Source organism: Sebastes fasciatus, chromosome 11 (assembly GCF_043250625.1).
Source record: "Sebastes fasciatus isolate fSebFas1 chromosome 11, fSebFas1.pri, whole genome shotgun sequence".
In the NCBI taxonomy this organism is placed as follows: Eukaryota; Metazoa; Chordata; class Actinopteri; order Perciformes; family Sebastidae; genus Sebastes; species Sebastes fasciatus.
The window spans coordinates 6,413,189-6,430,476 of record NC_133805.1 but is presented as its reverse complement, the minus strand read 5'-3'; the positions used below and the strand labels follow the sequence as shown (position 1 = coordinate 6,430,476).

The 17,288-nt window shown below is 39.2% G+C and overlaps 1 protein-coding gene across 1 annotated transcript in view; it reads left to right on the top strand.

Annotated features, from left to right (window-relative positions):
* Window positions 1-17,288, top strand: part of brinp2 (bone morphogenetic protein/retinoic acid inducible neural-specific 2) — a 214,235-nt gene that overhangs the window by 117,876 nt on the left and 79,071 nt on the right. The gene's annotated exons all lie outside the window — the stretch shown is intronic.

Sequence of the window (17,288 nt, the reverse complement as noted above, 5' to 3'; positions counted from 1 at the left end):
AACAGTGTATGAGAACAGCCTGCATATAAATACAGACAGAAACTAAACCAAAATACTTCAGGGATGAGGATTATTATTCATTGTCCATCACGGTCTCAACAAAAGTTTCTCACTACTCATCACTGCACACATTAAGAAGTTTTTAGAGCCGTCCATTTGAGAGAGCCAAGAAAAACTGAGCCAATGTTCTTTTCTGGAGGTGGAGGATCAGTACATGTCGAGTCTTTACGCCTCATTAACCACCTAAGCTATCTTTTTAAATGGTCAGTCGCCAGTTTCAATTTGGCTGCCTCTCGTCCATCTCCATTTCTGTCTCAAATCCAGCAACATTTTCCTTGTTTTGTTCACTCACAAACATTTTTAAAACCCTACAGTGGCCTACATGTTTCAGTGTAATGAGTCTGCCATAGCCTTTAAATAAATGAATACACTGTGGTACTGTTCAGTCTAGCAGAATTGGTCTTTTCTTTCTGCCTTTTCCCAAGAAAAACAAGTTAGAAGTTGCAGTTTTTAGTTCAGTAACATCGCAATGTGATCAATGTTACCATTGGCAACCCTCCTCTGAAAAGACTCATGACAAACCCCAGTTGGGTACTTCACATTGTTGCCATGTTCGTTGGCATCTGATGTTATTTTAGCAGTGTTATACAAGCAGGTTGACAGGTCCCTGTTGTATCTTGAGGCGGGATGACTCATGATCTGGCAAACAGAAAAAATATATCAAGACATGATTCCACTGACATCAGGTTTCACATACTGTCATAAATGTTGTAATTGGTAAGTATGCTGAAGAAAACTAATTATGATAATGATTTCTCTACAAGTAGTCAGGAACACAACACAACATTGGGTCTGGAACTTGTCTGCAATACTATAATTGTCCTTTTTCTTAAGTTACCCTGGAAACAACCACTGTGTATGCTTGCACTCTCTGGAAAAAAACAAACAGACTCTTCTCCCCATTTCCTTTTCATGTCTTATTGCTGAAATCATGATTTTTGCAGCGTTATGTTTGCTTTGTTCAAGCTTATCCTTCGCCCCCATGATCCACGGACAAATCTCTGGGTGGAATAAACTCTCTGGTGGAGATAGCAGAAGCCAAACGGCTTACTTAGCAACTGACAGCAGACAAAAGAGTTTCCAAACGGCAAAACACGGAGGCAACTGAAGGGGCTGAACATGTGTTCAAGTATTACCTGGGTAAGAGAGAGAGAGAGAGAGAAAGAGAGAGAGATGGAGATGGAGAATGCGAAAAACAGGGAGCAAAAAAGACAGGGAAGAAGGGAATTGACAATAAAAAGAAAGAGTGAGAACAAGAAAAAAAGAGGAGACAGGAGGGCAGTGCTGTTTCTGGAAAGGGGTAGAAAACGGTGTTTGTGTGTGTGTTTGTGTGTGTGTGTGTGTGTGTGTGTGTGTGTGTGTGTGTGTGTGTGTGTGTGTGTGTGTGTGTGTGTGTGTGCGCGCGCTCGTTTGTTTTCCCTTCAGTGCGAGAGCGGAAGACAAATTGACCATATGGATAAGAGCAGACGGTGGCCAGGTTGTGCTAAGAACCAGTTAGTTCTACCACATTGTGTTGTTTGGCAGTAAGCCTAATGTTTAGCACACTGGGAACTGGCAAACTAATGGAAACAAGCAAACTGCACACGGCACAGACTTTTTAAGGCTTCTAGGACGCTGCAAGGTGCATTTTCTGGCACAGCTCGGTCCGCTAGAACTGCAGAGGCATGGCTGCATGCAAATGCAGTATGATAATGTAATTAGATGAAAATGCTGAGTGGAGATGCCAAAACAAATACTTCCGAAGTGTGGTCAGTGTTGATTTGTGGTAATCCAATGGGCTTCCAGTTGAGTTCCATATATTCAAATGAAGCCTAGGAAATATAATGGATCCTGACATGTTCCTAACATGCCCAACAACTTTACAAGGTAGAAATATGTCAATGGTGTGTTTACAGCTTGTTCTGCCGCCCCCAAGTGGAGAGAGACTACTTTACTATACAGCTCTCTAAATGGAAACAGGCAGTGATATGTGTGGGTACAAAAATCAAATGACTTTTGGCTAACATGCTAGCAACAAGAATGCCTGTTTGTGAAGAGACAAGGGGCAATATTTGTGTTTCAGGGCACCTTTAAGTCCAATATTCACCCTGACAATTTGATTTGGTATACCAAGGTCTGAGAAAAACATCTGGTTCTTCAGCTGATAGATGTTCAACTGTCTTCACTAGCTAGTTACTAACTTTGTCTGCTGTTTGGTGCTGCAGGCAGGTTTTGTGTACTTGAGTTTATTAGAGATTTTTTTGTTGAAAACACCTACCTTTTGCTGCTGGAAACAAGGTGGATCAGGGTGGTGAGATTGAACGGAAACTGTAGTTGTTGAAGTGTTTACAAGTCTTAAAAGTCCCATATTGTAAAAAGTGAGATTTTCATGTATTTTATATGATAAAGCAGGTTTAAGTGCTATATAAATATTGTTAATAAATAGAGATACACACACAGCCCGTATTCAGTAATTGTGCGTTTGAAACAAGCCGTTAGGATATCTGTCCATTTGTGATGTCACAAATATACAATATTTAGACCATTACACGATTACATCACGTAAACATTCTAAATGTGTCCCAGTTTATTTCCTGTTGCAGTGTATGTAAATAACATCAGCTGACAGGAAGTAAACATGGACCCAAGCTGTTGCCTATTAACACAATTCCGTTGAAATGCACTGAAACGGAGTGTTTCAGACAGAGGGTGAATACAGGTATATTCAGGCAGACAGTATGAGGAAAATAAAGTTTTTTTATAACATTACAGCATGTAAACATGTTCTAATAGAAACACAAAATACAAATATGAACCTGAAAATGAGCACGATATGGGACCTTTAAGTTTCACTTACACTTTTGAAACGTAGTTATTTTAAGCCAAAACACAATGTTTTACTCTAAACTTAACTGTTTTTGTTGCCTAAATCTAGAGAAGACTTTTTGTTTGTGTTTAAAACGTAACATTTCATTCAGTTTTAAATGTGATAGAACTTGTAAATTTTAAGTTTCGCTTTCACTTTTACGGTGTAGTAGGTGTAGTAGGCCCCGAATGGCCCATATCTGTGGTGACTATAGCAACCAACAACGCCAATAACGGCCTGATATTAGTCAAATCGGGTGCATTTATTGCCCTTTCTTCACTGAAGCAAAGATTAACTGACCTCACACTAAACCTGGTTGGTTGCTTTACACAATATATTGCACTAAGCACTGTGTCAAATTGGAAGTAATGTAAGAGAGGTTGACTCCTATTAGAAAGACGTTGCCATCATCTGGCTCTAATAACTATCATATTCCTGAGTCCTTTAGTGGCTCAGGGGAAGCAGACAATCATCACCCCATACTAGTGCACCGGAATTGGATTGTAATTGGTCTTCATGCCCACGTGTGTGTGCACAAGACTGTGTGCACTATGTGAATGTGCAGGCCAAATGGCATCACACCAGGACACAGTCAACAGCTCACAGCCACCGGATCTGCGTTTTTAACACGTACTGATTCAATTATTTCATCCCAGCTGGAAAAAAACCCCCACAAACAAACTCATTCCTTTTGATTCTGCAGATTTACTGTGGGGGGGGGGGGAACCTCCAGGGCAATACAGTAGGAAATGGAAAGACCCGCATTTATATGCTGGCTACTTGTGCGCTCTCTCTTTTCATTTAGCAACAGTCAATTTGAATTATTATTCCACGGTTCAGTCTCTATTCACTAAGTGGAGGGTGGCGGAGGTCAGAATTGGGGGGGGGGGGACGGCAGGACGATCCATTGGTGTCTCTAACAATGCCAGATCTCATTTGGTTGAAATTACCCCTATTACAAAATAAGAGAAACAGACATCTCTCTATTTTTGCTTTTCGACCGCGGGCTGAATTATTTAATTTCCTGATGAAGCAATTTAGGTTTCCTGACAGGGTATGTTTAAGTGGCACAATGGCAGGAGAGAGAAGAGAAGAAGTGGGCGATTGAGGTTGCACCAGAGAAAGACACGCACAAATGTAGTGAAAATAGTATGGGTTTAAACAAATACATTATTATTCGGATATGAACAGAAAATGTACTCTTAATACATATGAACGGCATCCTTTTTTAATGCAGTACAAATCATGCAAGATGAGCCAAATAATTATTATGGCCCATTTGTTTGTTGATATTTGGGCAATTAAGTGTGGTCGCAGCTCCAGAGACTGATGGCTGGCTAGTTAGCTAGTATGCTACCAGTGTAGCATTAAAGCATGGTGGAATTAGCAAGCTTGCTAACTAGCCAGCTGTCTGCTAGTTAGCTAGCTATAGTCTGCAGAAAATATCACTCATCTGGCGATAGCAATGTGCTTTCCTACGCTGTGACAAGAGTGTGTGGATGAAGCTTTAAGTTGTTACATTTTCACTCATTTACTACTCCAATGCTCATTTTAGTAGCCTATTACTGCAAAACCGAGCTGGAGCAGAGTCCAAAGAGTTTGGTTTCGGTTGACCAATCACAACAGAGTGGGCCAGCTGACCAATCAGAGCAGACTGGGCTTTTCGGGAGGGCAAGGCGGGAGCTCAAACAGAGCGTTTCAGACAGAGGGTGAAAAGAGGTGCTGCAGCACAGCCGGCGGTATGAGAAGAACAAAGCGTTTAAAGCATGTAAACATGTTCTAGTAGAATCTCTAAATTCAAGTATGCACCTGAAAATCAGCATAATAGGTCTTCTTTAAGCCCTGGGGGAAAAGGAAACTGGTACTAATTGTCGATGTCTTTTCTCTAAGTCCTTTCATTAAAGATGTACATCTGCACATGCAGGCACACACTGTAGCATAAGAACTTTCAAAACTTTCCCAGCGTGTGATTTGGGGATACCTATGCACATCAATAAGTAATCTCCCCCTGGAGTGGGAGTTATGAATAATGCAACTGCCCGTATACGTAGCCGTGCCTTTTTAGAAATGTGTTTCTGGAAAGTCGCGGAAGTACCACACAGTGACAGACAGAGCGTAACTCAACAAATGAACACTGGCAGGGCACATTTTATGTCAAAGACACCCGGGATATTTAATCTCAGTTTCTTGCAGAACAATTATTCAGCCTGAGAAACAATCAAATTGAAGCCTTCTCATTTGAAATGAATTCATTTTAATGCAGACAGGGGTATCTTACGCTGAAGTGATAGACCTCGTCTCTCTTTTGGGGACTGGAGGAGTGGATACAAATATTAATAAACCCAAAACCTAGTTTTTTTTTAGTTTTGAAGGGAAATAGGACACATCAGCCTCCTGTCACACACACACACACACACACACACACACACACACACCCACATGGGGAGATTGGCTACAGCTCTCAAAATAGCTAAGAGAAATTTAACAGGGAAAGTGAGGCGTTCAGCTCCTTGATTTCCCCAGTATGATACTAATACAGGAAGGCAGGTAGGTTGGCGAGCAGATTCAAAGCACGTCACGCATCCTCGGGGTTGACTTGTTTTGTTTTTTCCTCCTCTGCAAAATGTGTTCAGAATGCCTCTCTTAAAGTAACACTGAAAATAAGCTCGGTGGTGTTGAATCAACACCATGTCAAACCTTTATTGTTTCAATATGAATCTATAAATGAAGCCAGTGTATGAACCCACACTGCTGCACTCTTTCTATTAAATTCTTTAGAAAAAAAACCTTTCCAGCCGATATAAGAAACTTTCACTTCAGCTGCTTGAGAGCAATTTGTTATAGTTCTACTCGTTTATGTTGTTAGTGCACTTATCCTTGGATACAACTGTTATTCCTCTACACAACACCTGCGTGTTTACAAGGAGAAAGAATAGACATGTTGTGGGCATATGTTCTCCAATACATCAATATATCCATGTATGTGACAATAACATATTCCAGTGCATAGTATTGGATATGGGAATATCAACACAGTCTCACAGCCGTTTGTGAAATAGTCATGGAATTGAATCTAATTGATCGTGGAAATAGACACAATTTTTTTTTTTTTTCGTGACGCTCAGCACAACTTTCAACAACATATTTTTTGTGCTTTTTGCGGTCCAGCAACACACGATGCATGTGTCAATTTCTGCTCCTCTCTTTTAAAAAATAAAACAACTTAGTTAGGTTTTGGAAAAGATCGACTTGGTTAGGTTTAGGCAACAAAACTACTTAGTTAGGTTTTGGAAAAGATTGGCTTGGTTAGGTTTATGCAACAAAACTACTTAGATAGGTTTAGGAAAATATTGCAGTTTGGGCTAAAATATCTCCGGAAGTGTCATTTCGCTCATTTTAACTAATATATATATTTTGGGATGGTTAATTTTAATGTGTAATATTGCATCAGACGTTACATGATAAAAGAGTAGAGCAGGAATTAGTCCTGAAACCTGGAAATGAGTTAGCATTTTAGCACTTCCTGTTCCTTCGTCTGGAAGCCAATGGGTTTTTTGAATGGGTTTTTAGTTAGATGCCTGAAATAAGGTCTGTGGTTAACACAAGCTGAAGAGATTTTTAAGGTATTGTTCAACGACATAAAATACATCAATAAATACCCAACTCGTGAATTTTGAAACCTTTATGTGTCTTTAAAAAGGCGGTTGCTAATAAGTGGCTAAATGAGACTACTGAACGTTAACTTTTTACTTACTTACTTACAAAAACCATAAAAGTGGTGTTCATTTGTGAATATTATCTTGCTGAACAAAATGTGTAAACATCATAAACGTTTGTTTGCCACAGAGCTTATTTTCTGCATAAACCAAAATGCAATGGAACAATCCAATTGGCTTTTTGTCGAGGGAACCAAGGGCGATGCCAACTTCCTGGTTGGCCTACAAAAATACGTCATCCCTGGAGCAATCCATATATTCTATACTTTATGTAAATATAAACTAATAACTTTACCTGTCAGATGATTTTCGTGGAATATAAAATAAAACATTTCCCTCTGAAATCATTTTTAAGTGTATTTGATCAATGTTATAACTTGATTATGATTACAACTTCTCAACCTTCGATTTAAAGTTTCAACTAAAAAGCCTCGTACAGTTATATACATTTCACTTATTGAAGCCCAGAACTAAAAATGGCTCCTCCAATTTTCTGCAATCGTGTCAATTCTCAGCAGTGTCATTGACATATATTATACAAAGTGTGGTGTCTTAAGCCAACAAGATTCAGCTGAAGCATGACAAATTTTAAAAATAGCTGACAGAGACACTCAACCTAGATACGCCAGCCTCGTAAGAAGGCAGGTGATGTCTTGTACAGATTTAGGACACGCCGTGCAAATTTAAAATTACATTAAAATTGGGTTGACTTCCCCCTCCATAATATAAACTCCAACTTGAAACTTACTCAACAAACTTTATCGGGCTTACCTAAAAATACTATTGAATCAATTGTAAAGTCATACTTTTTGTGTACAAAGTAATCTTTAGCTTTCCCGTCATGTCACAGCTCCCATTAGCTGCCATAATGGGATCCCCGTTCGGGGTCCCTTGCAGTCAGCTTCCAGTTTAATTCCTTTCTGGAGATGTATAATGACTCTGGTGGGAGCAACTCAGACATCATTAAAAAATCATGCACCGGCTTCCACCCTCCAGGCTGGGTGGAGGGTCTATTTCTAGTGGGCTCCCAAAAGACAGGAGGGAGTTTTTAATGAACTCAGATCCCAGGACAAGAGAACGGACTTGGGCTCTTGGGCAAAAAGTAAAAAAAGCGCTTGTTGCAGAGCACTAGAACTTCATTTATTTAGACCATTTGGGAGTAATAACCATTGGTTGAGTGTTTGACGTGACAGCTTGACAAATGTTATGTGGCAACTTAGAGGTTTAGTGGCTATATTCATGAACACAAGTGCCAAAAAGCGGGTATGGGTACGTCAGTCCCACTGTTCAGAATGTTTTCATCTTAGAGTATTTCACATTTTAGCACTAAAACCGGCTCCTACATCTGTGAAGACCTGGGATTCAAATAGCGACATCAAGCTCTTAAAAAGACATAATCCATCAGACTTCTTCCAGAATTTGTTTGGACTTGTTGGAGCTGATGTGACAGATGGAAAGTATATTCAAGAAGGTCATGTACTGTAACATCAAAGAAGTACTGAAGAGCTGTTCGTCAACAGGGAAAAATTATGAAAGCATCAACACACAAAGCATTCTGATGGCAGCTATAACAATGAATTTGACCACCAGCTGTCCACCAGTGAATATACCGTAGCGGCAGCATTTGGGTACACTTTTAACATTTAACAAAAGGGTAAAGTAGGTTTTAATTTTTATTGGACATAGCTTATTTGTGCAGACTAATAGACTTAAAACATATGAGTCTCTCCATCAGTTAAATTGTATGACATCATAAAGTTTGAATTAATTAAGTTAACAGAAATGACTACTTACAGCAAATTTGCCCATGGTGCTTTGTACTTGATGTTACTTATGAGACGACTGAATGCATCTTTTTTGAAGAATTGATGTAAGGTTAATCAGCCCATGAAAAATACCAAAATATGGAGGGACAATTATTTACATTTGTGCTTTATTTGTATGTTTCTGTTTATCTGATGTTGATAACAGAAGTGGTATCGCCCAGCCCTTTCCCAGTTCCTCAAATAAAGACGTGTTTACTGCAAGTGAAAAGTGACGCCAAGGGACGAGGTGGGATGAGAACGTGTTGTTACGCAGCACTGGAAGTGGCGTAACTTAAAGTTGCAAGTTACGTGACAAAAACTACTTAGTTAGGTTTAGGAAAAGATCTTGGTTTGGTTTAAAATAAATCTGTAAGTGACGCAATTTAACCACGGAAATTACGTGACGAATAAATCAACGTTGACTTCTGGTTTCACACGGGACATGAACACCGGTCTCCTGGGTGGAAGTCCGATGTTTTTTTATCGCTTTTGTCGCTCTTTATACTTCCATGTACACAATCAGTAAGATTACATTTGATTGGATTTCTTGAGATATATACAAATTACAGTTCATCCACCCCAACCTCCTCCCAACGTGGACCTTGTCGCTCTTTATACTACGTCACCAGACTTCTTCAAAGGCAGCCCTACATGTCCTGGCTGATGATTATGTTGGTTATACAAAAATTAGAGCGCATTACTTTCCGTAGGTATCAGAAGGAACAGTGAATGAGAACAAACTGTTCTCAGAGATAAACATTACATGAACATAGTCAAATCAGGACAAGGAGACAGCAGCAAGCATCCCAGATTACTGTGGGTTTAGGTTGATAAAAAAGAATCTCAGAAGAAAAACACCTAGTATTTTTTGTATCAGTATGTTCCGCTGTTGTAATAACTTGCAATAATGTCCTTGTCACTTCCTACTTATTGTATTTTTTTGTATCCTCTCTGCTGCAGTAACCAGGTTCCCCTGAGCATGACAAAAACACTTTGAATGAATTGGTTAGAAAGTATCACCCCTCCCTTCTGGTGGATCAAGGCTCATTTCCATGGAGGATTGGCTGCGAGCGGCAGTGAAGTACAATTTTCATGGAGAAAACTTGAAGGTTGTGCACTCCACCAACCGCCAACTAGTCAGAAATAGTATGTGGGCCATGCACTCCTTATTAACAGGTGAGACTGTACCTGATTCAGGTGAAACTGCTCATTATAAAGTTTCTGCTCTGTTCACTTTCAACACCACAAAACCTCTCATCATGACTCAAAGCTCAGAACAAATAGGCTTGTGGTGTGCTGTGGGGTGGAGTGCAGAAGTGCATAGCTGAACTTGCAGTTCTCTCACTTCTCTCTCCGTCTTTGTCTCCTACTTTTTTATGGAAATCTCAACCTCATTTACTTTTCTACCAAACCTGAAAACCAGATCATCTCTTAAATTTACCAATAATGAAATGATAATGATGATAAACCATTGGAGGGATTACATCAATCAGAAGGTCAGAGAGAGCATTCAGATCTGAAGACTCCAGTGCTCAAAGTGGGCCGGAACTCACCGGCACACTTTGACTTTTTCTTGCGCATCGGCACTTCTCACAAGCTGCCGGTACTCTTCTCTGCCCTCTCCATATCAGGTTCTCTGGGAGATTCATAACGGCGCAACGCCAGCATTTTTCGCGCGCCTCATAAGCTGCAGGAACATAAAAACTATTTGGGGAGCATCTGGATGAGCCGACACACGGTACAGTTCAGGGGGGGTGAGAACCAGGGTGCTCTAATTTATCAATACAAAGGTCACGTCCTTTTTTGTAAACTAATTAGGGAACTGTTCGTCCCAACTTTTTTTTTATATTTGTGAACAAATATAATTAATAAAACATTATTTAAACGATTTCTGAATCTGCTCTTTTAGGGCAAACGTTTCCAGAAGAGTTAAATGTTCAGAAAAAAGGCTATAATATGTGTAAATAATAAAAAAAGAATTTAACTAGTAATAATAATGGTCCAAAAATGATGTTAAATAGCATAGTTTTAAGTCAAAAACATTCAAATGTTCTAGTTTCCTAGGATATCAGTATCTTCACTCTAGCTTTAAAACGGAGCCCGCTACAACCTAAAAATCGCAAGTTGCGTTAATGCGTTAAATAAATTAGTGGCGCTAAAACGAATGTGCATTATCACGTTAACTTTGACAGCCCTAGAGTGCATGAGTTCACAAGTACTGACCAGACAAATTTAGCACACGGCTTTGAATATTTTATCTCAAATCTGTACATATGAATGTTTCATAAATGAGACCCAAAGTTACAAAGATTAAAGTAACGTGATATGCTGTAATGACATATGTAAGGGAACATCTAATCAGTGCTTGAACAAATACAGTAAAACTTTTTCTCCCACTCTTCTGTGGCCACAGGAAGCCCTCTCATCCCCTCACAGCTGCCCTGATGTGAAGTATTTGGTAAATACATTCACCCTGAGAGCCGTCCGTTGCTCTCTCTGTATCTGACAGCTAATAACATCCAGGTGTTATTTTCCAACATGCTGCCAGAAAGAACATCCAAGGGAAATTTCTGCATAGGCAGAGTTTTCTTTTCCTTTTTTTTCTTGTTAAAAAAAAAACAACAGAAAATAAAAAAATAAAAAAGTTCTCTCTGCTTCAGCGAAACCAAGTGCCGGAGCTGCAGGTGCAATCAGCGCAGTGCTAAAACCTTTTAATTAACACCATCTATCATCATTAGCCAAAATAGTCAGCCAACAGTCTCACCGTTAACTCTTCGAGAGCGAAGCAAGGAGAAAAGTAAATGATGCACTGCTCTTCTTTGCGTTTCGGCCCGTCGCCGTCAGCTCTCCCTCCCTCGTGCTCAGTCACTGTGGAGCAGCTCAGAAAACACATCAGTCTAAATCAGCTCCACTTAATCAGTGTGCGACTACTGGCCGCCATCCTGCGACTCGCCGGACTAAATACTAAGCTAAAACTAATGCCTGCTGATGCATGTGATAGCTGCAGACTAATTGTTGTAGTTTGCCTGCATTCAAATGAGATTGACCTTTTGTTTGGGATATTTGTCATGTAACCGCTGCTGGAATTAGAATAGCTATATGTGTTCTGTAGTTGAAATGACTTTGGTCATTTTGTTCCACTTAAAGTTGTAAAAGCCTGTAAATGTCATTTCATTTGTTTGACTTTGTTGGTCTTGTATCTCATGCTGCTTGCTTGGTGTTTTGTACAGACTAATCTATTAAAGCATTGCTGCAGACCTGCTGTGTGATTTTGGGCCACTGGTTTCTGAGAAGTAGGACAGATAGTGTAGGATGAGATGTTGAGTCACTAAAATTATAAATATTGGTGCTTTTATAATCACTCGAGTCTCTGAACAACAGATGGAGTAGGTGGTGAAGATCATGGTGTTGTGCTTTGCTCTAAATAACCACAATAATTAAGGTAGAATGATACTCTACAATTTCATAACTACTTCGAGGGGATTAAAGCACGTATACTGCACCATGTATCTGTATCTTGATCAAAATATTTTACATTTTGTACATTTTAAGGGGAGACACTTCAGGCAAAAAAAAAAATGTTTTTCATGCACTGGTCAATTTTGAGATATTGGGCTATTTCTCTTCCATAACATGTCTTCTTTCAGACACCAGATTCGACTGTTATCAAGCCATTAAATAGGCATTATCAGTCGCTATTAGCACCATAGATGTGGGTCATTAGGGGCCTACTATGCCTACTGCATTGTAAAAGTGAAACTTAAAAGCAACACATTCTAACATGTTGTAAAACTGAATGAAACGTCACGTTTTGAACACAAACAAAAAGGCTTCTTTAGGTTTAGGCAACACAATTAAAACTTATTTAGGTTTAGGCAATAAAACTACAACTTCTTTAGGTTAGGCAAAAAAAACTACAACTTCTTTAAGTTAGGCAAAAAAAAAACAGGTTTAAGCAACAAAACTACAACTTTTTTAGGTTTAGGCAACAAAATTACAACTTCTTTAGGTTTAGGCAATAAAACTACAACTTCTTTAGGTTAGGCAAAAAAAAAACAGGTTTAAGCAACAAAACTACAACTTTTTTAGGTTTAGGCAATAAAACTACAACTTCTTTAGGTTTAGGCAACAAAATTACAACTTCTTTAGGTTCAGGCAACAAAGAACACTTGGTTAAGTTTAGGGTAAAACATTGTGTTTTGGGTTAAAATAACTATGAACACAAAGACAATTACATATTGGTTGGTTTCGATTTAATGCAGTTAAATGCAAACAATGCTAAAAAAAAATCATTTTTCTCACTGACCTAGTCTCAAAGAAAAATGAACAGCATGCGCTTCACAAAGGTTGTATTTCTTCCAGAGCCATTGCATCGGATTCTGCAATTGATGGTAATAATTTTCCTGCTATTGTGTCCAACCTGTGTAACGTGAATGCGGGCGGTTTGAAAAACAAGCCGGACCCCCGCAGGGTTGGTTTGAAGGATAACGCAGCAATAAAGAGCATGCAGCTGTGCGACGCTCATGCAGCGAAAAGTGAGAGATGATAAAGTTATCTGCCTGGATAGAGTGAGATTTCTTGGATTGACTCTAATAAAAGGGTATACTGGCAGGTAGAATAAAAGTGCATTAAACGGTAGATGGAGTAGGTGCCCCTGAAAAATATCACAGTTATTACTGGCAGGAGTGGGTGTTCAGAAAGTACAGTATTCATAAGATAGCAATTTCAAGTCTTCTCCACTGCCTTAGACATGAGTGAGTCATATTGAAGCAACCAATGAAGAGCAACTAAAAAGAACTATGAAGAGGGACCATATAGCATCATTTGGTTACGCGAATATTTGTTAATTTTAATGTAATTTATGTATTCAGGCTACTCTTAAACACCGTTCATAGCTATACTTCTGAAAAATAAATGCACTGTGATTCGTATATATCTCACGAAATTCGCACAGGGAACCAGAGTTTGTGTCCCGTGTGAAATCAGAAGTCAATGTTGATTTATTTGTTACGCAACTTAAGTACTTAACTAATGCTACTTCCGGTTATAATTAAACCCGAGTAGTTTTTGTCAGGGAACTTCCGTACTTAAGTTTCGCCACTTCCGGTGCAGCATAACCATTTCCGGTGTGACGTAACTTAACCAACTTCACCTGTTTTTAACAAATTAAAAAAATATTTAATGAAACTAAAAAGATTATCCTGGCAAAACTTTTCTTTCCTTTCCTCCTGTTCTTAAGTCATAAACACAGGAGAAGAAAAATGATTTAGATCAGACTTAGAAAATGGATCAGCACAATTTGTTTTCTCACTTGCCTCTCAAGGTTTTCCCTAGGATACAGTACATTTGCATTTTAAGACAAAGCACATTGTTTAAGTGGTAGTATTTCTGTTAAAACCTGTTCTCCATTCACCAAGTGTCCCTGTATTTTCCGGGTATTTTTTTTATGTCTGTATAGAAATGCTTGCTGTTATTATGTTTTTATGAGCAGGGAAGGGCAAGTACCCCTCAGTGAAGGGATTTTTAATAATAATAATAATGCTTTGTTTAACCACACTGGGAAATACTTTTTTATTGTTTTATTATTATTGTTTATTTAAAACACACTAGGTTAAATAAATATGGCTGTGCTGGTGGTGTGGATTGTGTTTCAATTACATGTGAGATGATGAAATGTGATCCAGGAAGTGCAGTTTGAGTAACAGATACGTGAGTTTGAAGGCTTATCCAACACAAAAATACTGCTCAGCAGTTTATAATACTGGCAGGGTATTATCACAAAGTTATCACAAAGTCAATCATGTCATCATCCCTCACAGTGATTGAAGGGTAAACAGTGGAATTAAGCCGTTGCAAAGTAATCCAGGAATGCGCACTTGCACTCACAGTATTTTGTGTGTGTATGCATGATACTTTTCATTGTTCTATATATTTTTTTTTTTTAAGTTATTTTTTTGGGGGCATTTTCCATTTTTATGACAGGACAGTGGATAGAGTCTTGAAAGGGGGGAGAGAGAGAGTGGATGCGGAAAGGGCCACAGGCCGGATTCGAACCCGGGCCGCCGCAGTCAGGACCAAGCCTTAATACATGGACGCCCGCTCTACCAACTGAGCTAACCCAGGCGCCCCATTGTTCTATATTTTAAAACAAACTGGAACATGGGTCAGTAGCACTCACTAGTACTCCATTTGGTCCACTACAGTAGTATACTGTATGTATTTTCAATGATGTATCCTCCCCAGATGTGTCCGCTACCGTTGTTTGTTCACAAGTTGCGTAGGGCGGTCGCAAGAATACATTCAGACACATTGCATACATAATATACATGCCTATTGCAATGCATAACAAAAAAATTTATAAAAATACAATGCAAAATCCATTTAAGTGTGCAAGAAACTGATTATTTAAAATTTAATTCATATATACCATATATACCATGCCACTAATTTCGCATTAACGCAATCGATCTTTCGGAGGTTGTACAGGGCTTAATTTTAAAGCTAGAGTGAAGATACTGGTATATGAAACTACCAACCATGTCATACTAGCTCACTTGGAGGTTAAATAACTGATAGTCATAGTCAAGTCAGCACACTGACACACTGACAGCTGTTCCTGTGAGGGTTTCTGGAAAATATTTGTCATTGTTTTGTGTTGGTAATTGATTTACAATAATGCATATATACATACATTTGCATAAAGCAGCATATTTGCCCACTCCCTTGTTGATAAGAGCATTGAATACTTGACAAATCTCCCTTTAGGGTGCATTTTGAACAGATACATGTGCAATTAAACATGATTAACTATAGACAATTATGCAATGAATCGCAATTAATATTTTAATCGATTGCCAGCCTTAAATATAATGTGTTACATTGTGGTATCACCACTTGAATCGAAATCAGAGTAGGCTACTCCTTCTGGCACTGCTCCTGGTTAACACTCTCTTTTCCTTATTGATAATAATCTAAATAGATATTTACAGCATGTGAGATGATAAACTAATGGCTACACAATGCGGAGGAACAAACAGATAGACACTGAGAAGGCAAAGTTTGCTCTAGCTCCCCGTGTTTTCAGTCTAATTATCTTTTACACATTGTGCTTGCAGCTCTGAGCTGTGGCCTCAGACTCAGTTTCCCCCGCGTTGCCCTGCTTTCAGGAAAAAAACACAATGTGGCCAGAGTTAATGATAGATTGTACAAATTGCACTGTGACTGTGGCCGGGCTACAGACATTAATTGGTGCATTATGTGAGAATGAACCTCCTAATGAAGCACTAGTTTGACCATATGCTCCTGGGGCCATTCCTTCTGAGGAATGCTTTGTCATGGTTTGTGCTAAATGGTTACAAATCTGAGCCTTCCTTTGAAGACTAATATGCAACGCAGCAACTACAAACTAATTACAGCCCGTTGCTGTCTTCATACTGGTGCCATCTGAATGACCCTATGCATTTCTTTTGTGTATTATTAAGGGTCTCGGTATATTGTTGCGTACCATAGCGTTGTCGTAATGCAGTCAACAGCATAATTACAGTATCCAGTTGTCGGTAATAGTAAACTATTGACCACAAAAAAGGTACTGCAAGAGCAGCGAGTGAGAAACTGAGACAATGATACAGTATATGCACCTCCCTCTGTGTATGTTCCCGAGTATGTGTGTGAGGGAGAGTACTCATGGGAAAACACTGTGTCACTGATGGTATTTTGTTCAGAGAGAATGCATACATAATGTGTGCTAATATTCGACGCTTCTTGTTTTTCCAGCAAATTTATGCAGATGAGGTGGATCTGTACTTTTCTGCTGGTATTTGCATAATATCCATATACCTGAAGTTTCCGCTGTGACAGGAGTGAAGTGAAACGATAATCAGCTACTAGGAGTTTGACAGGATAGTCGACTCATCGACTCATCAGAACCGCTGGTCGACACCGTGCATCGTTGTAGACTAATCGTTCATCGGTGGTTCGGTGCCGGCGGCACGGTTAAACAACATTAGCTATGTAAAGATATAGTGGAGTAATGTCTACCTGAGCAGAGAATGAAGTCGCTCACCCTCTGTGTTTGTATGTATGTGAGCGTGCCCCCCACTGGCTAGCTCACAGCCGCTGCGCTGCACTGCTCAAACGGGGTCAACAAAGGATTAATTTAACGCGGAAGCTAAATTATTTTAATGTCTGTGATACGATCTTATATTTAACTTTTACCGTTCTTTTATTGAAAGCCTTTTAACCTTTTCTTTTAACCTGCTGGTTTGACGGGTTGTCTGTGAAGGACAAGAACAGTCTAAATAGCGTAGTCAAAGTGTGCTCCAAGATTATTGGAGTTCAGCAGAAGGACTTGGGCACAATTTGGGAGAAACAGGTGGTTGAGAAAGCAAAAAAACAGATCACATTCTTTCTGCTGAATTCTCTCTGATGCCTTCAGGCCGACGTTATAATGTGCCCCTTAAGGAGAACAAATCGTTACTCCTAGTCCTTTTTCCCTTCTGCTATTTAGCTGCTGAACACCACCACCACCATACCCATTTTAAATTACTGTTGAATATATGTTGTTCTTATTTATTGTTTTTTTTATTTTTTGGCTTTTATTGTTGGACTCCAGGAAGAATAGCTGCTGCAATGCTGTAGCTAATGGGGATCTTCATAAACTAAACTAAACCACCCACTGGGCTGGAGCGGGGCCAACCCTGATTTGCATGTAAAACCAAGACAGATTGCGGCTAACGGGGATGCATATATGAGGACATATGGATTTTATCTTCATACAGCACACTGCAAATGAGTAAAAAGAGTAAATAGGCCCACTAATTTCATGGCATAAATCAACAGAGTATGAGGGAAATATGAGTCATA